Source organism: Myotis davidii, unplaced genomic scaffold (assembly GCF_000327345.1).
Source record: "Myotis davidii unplaced genomic scaffold, ASM32734v1 scaffold228, whole genome shotgun sequence".
Taxonomy (NCBI): Eukaryota; Metazoa; Chordata; class Mammalia; order Chiroptera; family Vespertilionidae; genus Myotis; species Myotis davidii.
Genome location: NW_006300104.1, coordinates 3850193 through 3857215, shown reverse-complemented (window position 1 = coordinate 3857215; position 7023 = coordinate 3850193). Strand labels below are relative to the sequence as shown.

Sequence of the window (7023 nt, the reverse complement as noted above, 5' to 3'; positions counted from 1 at the left end):
ATGGCCATTTAATATTTTAATAAAATTATTTTAACATTAATGGGCAGCTTTATTTTATCCACATGAAATAACATTTCTCTATATCAGTGCTTCTAGTCTGTGTTCCTGATTCCCTTGCCTGAGATTCCTGCTTGATTCATTCCTGAACATTGAACTCCAACTCCCTCCTTTCAGTCTCTGCCCTTTTCTAGGTCTTGGAGGTCTTTGCCCCCATCCTCCAATTCTGGCATTTAGGGCTAAAGACATGGTTGGGGCACTCAGATGAGAGGTAACAAGTATCCTTAAAGTGCTTCTTCAGGTATCGTCATTTGCAGGTCAGAGACCTCTAGCCCAGCAGTTCTCAACCTGTGGGTCGCGCGACCCCTTTGGCGGTCGAACAATCCTTTCACAGGGGTCACCTAAGACCATCCTGCATATCAGATATTTACATGACGATTCATAACAGTAGCAACATTACGGTTATGAAGTAGCAACAAAAATAATTTTATGGTTGGGTCACAACTGAGGAACTGTATTTAAAGGGCCAGAAGGTTGAGAACCACCACCCCTAGACTTACATCTCTATACAAAGAAAAAGGTCATGGAGGGTATTTCCTCAAATAAGGGCACGTACATTCTGATCCCTCTCCTTCAGGATACTCCAAGACCAGACAGCCCTAGCAATCCTAACAGGACAGCGGTCATTTATAGCATTTACTAGCACAAATCCTACCCAGGTCAGCCATAACAATACTGATACTACTGTATAGTTCTTCAAAGAGTAGCCTGAGGTGGAGAATCACTAGCAAGAGTCTATCCAGGGCCAATGTCATAAAAAGTACCACCTGTCATATTTTTGGCAGTTACTTGTCAGCTTGTTGGAAGCCTCTGCCAAGAGACCAAAGACTGAACAAGTTGTGGAACCTGAACCACCTTCTCACCTTTGGAGACAAGGCCCAAAAGGACAGGACAGAAGCATCTGGAAAGAAAGTGAAGCTTTGACTGACACTTCCATGTTATACCTAGTATGATGAATAGGGAAGATCTTCAGTTTCCAGAATTGTCCATAACTCATTCTGTAAGCATGGGCCAGTCACTTAATCTCCCCATGCCTCAGTCTCCCCAACAGTACAAACTAGAGACATCACTTGTTTGTGAAGTGCTTTGATATAATCAGTTGAAAAAAAATAATACAAATGTACAGTTAATATATTCTAGTTTTAAAATTCTAGTGTTAGCTTACAGATTTCTAAATACCACATCTAATAGTATTCTGTCAGATGCTTGGAGTACCTTTCGTCTAAGGAGCTCAAAGTATAATTTTCTATTTAGGTTATTTGGAAGCACCCAAAAATACTGGTAAGCCAAAGCATATTTTATCTAGTTTACATCCTGTGCCTATCTTTTAAGAAGAGACAAATACTTCACATGGCCCTTTTATTCACATGTTACCTCAATGAGGAAGGAAGGAACAAGATATTAAACGGAGGAATAGGGGTTTTAAAAATGACTCGGCCAAATAAAGATAATGTTCATTCAGATAACAAACTGGGGACTCAGGACCCAGGAGTGGAAGTGTGGAGCCAGGGTAATTTATGCTAGTAACACATTTGGTCAAAATTGCAGTATGGTATTGTCTCCTGGCAGTGATTTATCAAGATGACAAATTTAAAAAATTACCCATGTCATTGGAAAAATAAAGTAACATACTTTTTTTTTTTTTTTTTGGAGGTAAGATGACTTCAACAAGAGATTTTAGCACAAACATAACTTGGTCACATTTGTATTGGTCACACTACTAATAAAACCATAGACTGCTATTTAATCCATAGTCCTATTTTTCATTATGTCTTATTTGCTCTAGAAAAAGTTCTTGGTTAAAACACACAAGACCCTTTCACCCGTTTAATCAGCCAAGATTTTAAACGACATGGTGCCAGGATGAAGTTATTTGGCTGTATGCAACAACAGCCTGGAAAATGTTTATTCTTACTGTGACACATGAACTTTACGTCATAGAATCTGTCCTAAGGAATGACAAAAATGCAAACAAACTTTTATGCACATGATATCCACCACAGGGTTATTTTTAACAGCAAGAATTTAGAGACAACCTTGAAGTAATGGCTGGGTAAATCATGACACAGCCATACAATGGGTTTTATGCAGTCATTAAATAGATGTGCATGAGAAAGATTTTAATGTAATAGAAAAATATATGAGATAAGTAAAAAAAGTAGGACATAAAATTGCACACAAGACCATGCCTATGTTAAAAGAATTAATATTTTTTTCTTTGTGCTTTTGGTATTGTTTAAATTATCCACCACAAACCTACATTTATTTTCTAATCAGTCAAAAGTTTTTATAATCAGAAACAAATATGTGGTATTTTGAAGTGTTAACTTTATGCATAAACAGTTGTTCAAATACTCCTTTAAATGAATCTGTATTTTAAATCTTAGATAATCATAAAATTAATCCAGAACCAAATTCCTTACTTTTCTTAGAGATTCAAAGCCTGGGACTGTGTGGGTTCAAATGTGACATTTTGAGGGCAGAACTGCCCAAGAACAAAAAAGTGGTGGGGTCTTTAAAGGGAGAGTGTTTTTCTTTTGTCATTCCTGTCACCCATTAATTGTATCGTTACCATAAAAAATAAAATTTATCTGCTTTTTGGTGATGGATAAAGGCAATCTCTCATATGATAAATAAACTAACAGGTTCAATTAATCTGAAACCAATTCTTGGAACACTAAACTGATTATATTTCCTTTATCACCCTTTTAAAAGAAGAGAAAACACAAGCTCCCATCAAATCTGTCAAAAGAAAAAATCCTTGCCCTAGCCCAGTGGTTCTCAACCTTGGCTGCACATTAGAATCACCTGGGAATTTTTTTAAAATCCTGATTTCTGCTCCTCATTGATGTTTCTATCTCCCCCTTGCTCTTCCTCTCTGAAATCAGTAAAAATATATTAAAAAAAAAAAAAGATAAAATCCTAGGGTTTTTATCTTTTTTGTAGGTCCTGGGGTTGGTGGAGATTCATTTTAGTATCCGAAGCCTAACAATACCCACAGTGATCAGAGACAACAGAATAAAGACTCAACTCATTGAAAAAGTCTGAACAGATTTAAAAAATTAAATAAGGTACCTTCTACTTGGAGGAATTTTTTTTAAAAAATATATTTTATTGATTTTTTACAGAGAGGAAGGGAGAGAGAGATAGAGAGTTAGAAACATCGATGAGAGAGAAGCATCGATCAGCTGCCTCCTGCACATCTCCTACTGGGGATGTGCCTGCAACCCAGGCACATGCCCTTGACCGGAATCGAACCTGGGACCCTTCAGTCCGCAGGCCGACGCTCTATCCACTGAGCCAAACCGGTTTGGGTTACTTGGAGGAATTTTTAACAAGGGTGAAAACAAAAACGTTCTGGTAATATTTAGCTATTGTGAAAACCCAATTAAACAGACCAGGACATCTCCTAAAAATTTTGGCTACTTACAATTTCACTGTAATATGAAACACAGGTTCTGAATTTATAGCCAAGCTTCCCTGGAGAGTTTTATTATTATTATTATTTTTTTTAATTTTTATTCCCCCCTCCCCCCCGGAGAGTTTTAGTTCATGCCTTTAACAAACTTAGACAAACAAACAAAAACAAACAACAAGACAAAAACAACCACTTCAATGATTTGGGGGTTTACTGGTCCAACTACTAAGCAAGTAAAATAATCTCAGAATGTGATAAATTGTACTCATTAACTAAAATATGGAAAAATTAAGATATAAGGATCTAGGATTAAAACCACAAGATTTTGTGGCAATAGAAACTATTGTATCAAAAATACTTTACATGGAGACAGTGATTTTATTATTAATAAAAAAGCCCACAAGACTCACAAATAATCAAGGACAGCGAAAGTTACCATTGAGTTGAAAGGCTATAAACAGGTGCTGCTAATATTGTTGCTTCCTTAGCTCCCAGGGTGACTACTGCTGGAGTTAGTGTGGCAGGTATGAATGTAGGATCCACCTAAGGAGATCTGGAGTGGTCTCTATTGGTCCTGGGGAGATCTACATCATGTTTGTGGTCCTAACCTGAACCATCCTCCTAGGAGTTCTCTAAAACAAAGGCAATCTAGATTAAGGTGGCCTGGTACAATGAACTACTGCACACATACTCTTCTCCAAATCCCCAGTGGGCCCATAAAAGCCTCTTCTGGACACTAAAATCTCACATGGACAGTTCATTTGATTCCTCATTTAGTCAACTTTCTATTATAGCAGTACTTTATGCCTGTGTAATTAATTCTGAATTGTACCCTCAACCATTCAGCTTAACTTATATATATCTTAACTTGATATATCTGTCAACTGATATATCTCCCTTCTACAAATTTGAACTCTTCAGCAATTCTTAAAAACACTATTCACGCAACATCTGCTTTTGAGTTTCAATTACTAATAATCACAATCCAGATATATCCAGGAATACTTCTCAGGGAGATAGATCTACTATCCTTCTTAGTTTCCAGGACTATAAGGTTATACATGTTACTATATTATGCCATCTTTTTCTTTTGTACCCACTTCTTCCATTCAAACTCCTCTGCACTTTTGCCATCTTGTCCAAATTATTGCTTAAAATACATCTATGCCATTGGCCCTCAGCTCAGTCATTTTCCTCTGTAATGACTCCTGAATGCTGCCAGGTGTACTTGCTTGATGATGGTCACACCAGTCTTCAAATCCCTGAAATGACTTCCTATTCCTCATTTCAACCTTCACTTTCAATTACAGATTTCATGCACATCATAGTTTCCCCAAAGAGATCTAGATATTTAAGGTTCTGGAAGAATCTGCCCTTCCTCTTATCCCAACATTTCCAGGATTGCTCAATTTTCCCCTCCAAAGCCTTTGAATTACTAATCCATAATTTTGAATTTTTTGTATAAAGTCTTATAGTTGTTTCTGTTGTGAAATTTCTAGATCTTTCATGGGATTCAATCCAAACTAGATTGTTTATTACTTCTCAAAATTACTCCTTATTGGACCACCTCCTCACTATCTGTTATGACATACACTATTCCCAGACATTTCTCTTTCTCCATTTCAAACTCTGGTCAATCCATTCTTTAAAGCACATTTCAAACAACCATTCCAAGTTTTACATGTCTGAGTTTAAAGTGAAAGCAAACATTTCTTAACTCAAAGAATACATTTTATAACCATGAACACTTTATTTAAGAATAGAATTCTTTTCTGCCGCCTCCACAATTCATTTAGCACAGTAGCAGACATCCTGTTGGTGGGTTATCAACATATTTGTTCAATTAACCAGTTTTCCCATTAATATCAACATTATGTCCTGCTCTCTGTCACTTGAATAACCTTAAAGAGACCTCACCAAACATGCTTTAAACTAAGATGTCTCCTAAAGACCACAGTCAAATCCCTGCGATTACAGCTACCATCTATAGCTATGAGCCAAATGCTTTACAATTATTATCTCTAATCTTCCTGAATGAGGAAACTTAGAATTTGGGAAGTAACTTGCCCACAGATAGTAAGTGGTGAAGCTAAGATTTGACCAAGCTTCTCTCTAGTTTCAAAACCCATGCGTTTCCATAAAATTCAGTTATTCTGTCAACTCATTTGGGTTCTGAAGAAAACTTGGAATTTTAACTTGAACTCTCAGGTATATATGTATCACAATAAGAATCTCCCCCCCCCCTCCACACACACACTTTATCTAGTAAATTTCTTAAGAACAGAAAGCTCTGTTGTACAAAATGAGTACTCTTCTAAGTCCTTTACGCTAAAAGAAGTCATATTCATACTAAACAATTTATTGAGGACATTTCCTTCGTAAGGAAGTGACTTTTCCTAATGATCAATTTGAAATGACTTTAAAACCCAGCCAACAAATTGAGTATATGGTAGCTACCAATTTTCTCAAATATGCACCTTATATTTAGGTATCTTCCATAACTGCTCAAGTGTCAGTAGCTAGTATTATACTGGGGAGTAAATTGTAGCCACATCAGACCTGTTGCAAAGTAGGTCTTAAAAAAAAAAAGTCAAGAGTGCCTCTCAACACCAAGGCTCAGGATTGTAAAATGTTCCCCTTACTCCTTTTAACCTCTATGCCCATTCCTACCTACATTTCCTGGTTCTGACAGTTTTTCCTGTTGAGCATATTCTCCAGACCTGACTCCTCAGCTGTTTTCCCTGAAACGCGTGGCCCCTGCGGGCACTGCTCTGCCAAAATAGATTAGAAATGCGAAGAACAGACCACACACCCGGGGGCAGTACGCTGTGGCCTCCGTCTACATGAGCCACTCGACGCACAGACTGGCCGGATGGCCACTGTTCTCCAACAAATCCTACCACGACAAAGCAATTTTCCGGCAAGCTGGAGAACAGAAACCACCGCCTGGGAACCGCACCGAGTCTTAAAGATGAGGAGCGAAGACGTCAATTTACCCACGCGGAGGGGACGGCGAGGGCTTTCAGCACCGCAGGGCGATACTTTCTAAACTGTCACTAGACTCCTCAAACCGGAATCTCCCGCCCAAAAAAAGTGTGGCACATGCTAAGTCTAAACAAGGCCTCCCTCGAGCGCCTCGCGCCGGGAAAGATGCGCCGTGGCCGTGTGATTCATTGGAGGGGAAGAGGGGGAAAGGGGCAGGAAATCCTATTTCCAGCAGCTCTCAGAGCGGGAAAGGCCGGTCTCCGGCTGGAGAACAGCTGGGCCCCGGGCCCAGAGCCTTGGAAGGAAAAACCCAGGCCTTCTCGACGTCCTGAAGCTGTGCCCTCCCGCCTGGAGCCCCAACCTCACTCGGGTTTTCCTTCTCCCCGTCCCACTCGTAGCCTCACCACTGCTCCCATTTCCCTCCACCACCCCCACCCGCGCAGGCGCAGTGGGAACCCGGGCCTACCCGCGTCCCCGAGGCGCCGCGACTATGGCGGAGCCGGAGCAGGCCGGCAGCAGTCTCGCTTCGGGCAGGCGTCCCTCCTCCCTCCCCGCGGCTTCCC

General features: G+C 39.7%; 1 protein-coding gene across 4 annotated transcripts in view; it reads right to left on the bottom strand.

Moving 5' to 3' along the window:
- SRSF4 (serine/arginine-rich splicing factor 4) overlaps nucleotides 1-7023 on the bottom strand; it is a 29133-nt gene that overhangs the window by 21651 nt on the left and 459 nt on the right. The window lies entirely within an intron of this gene.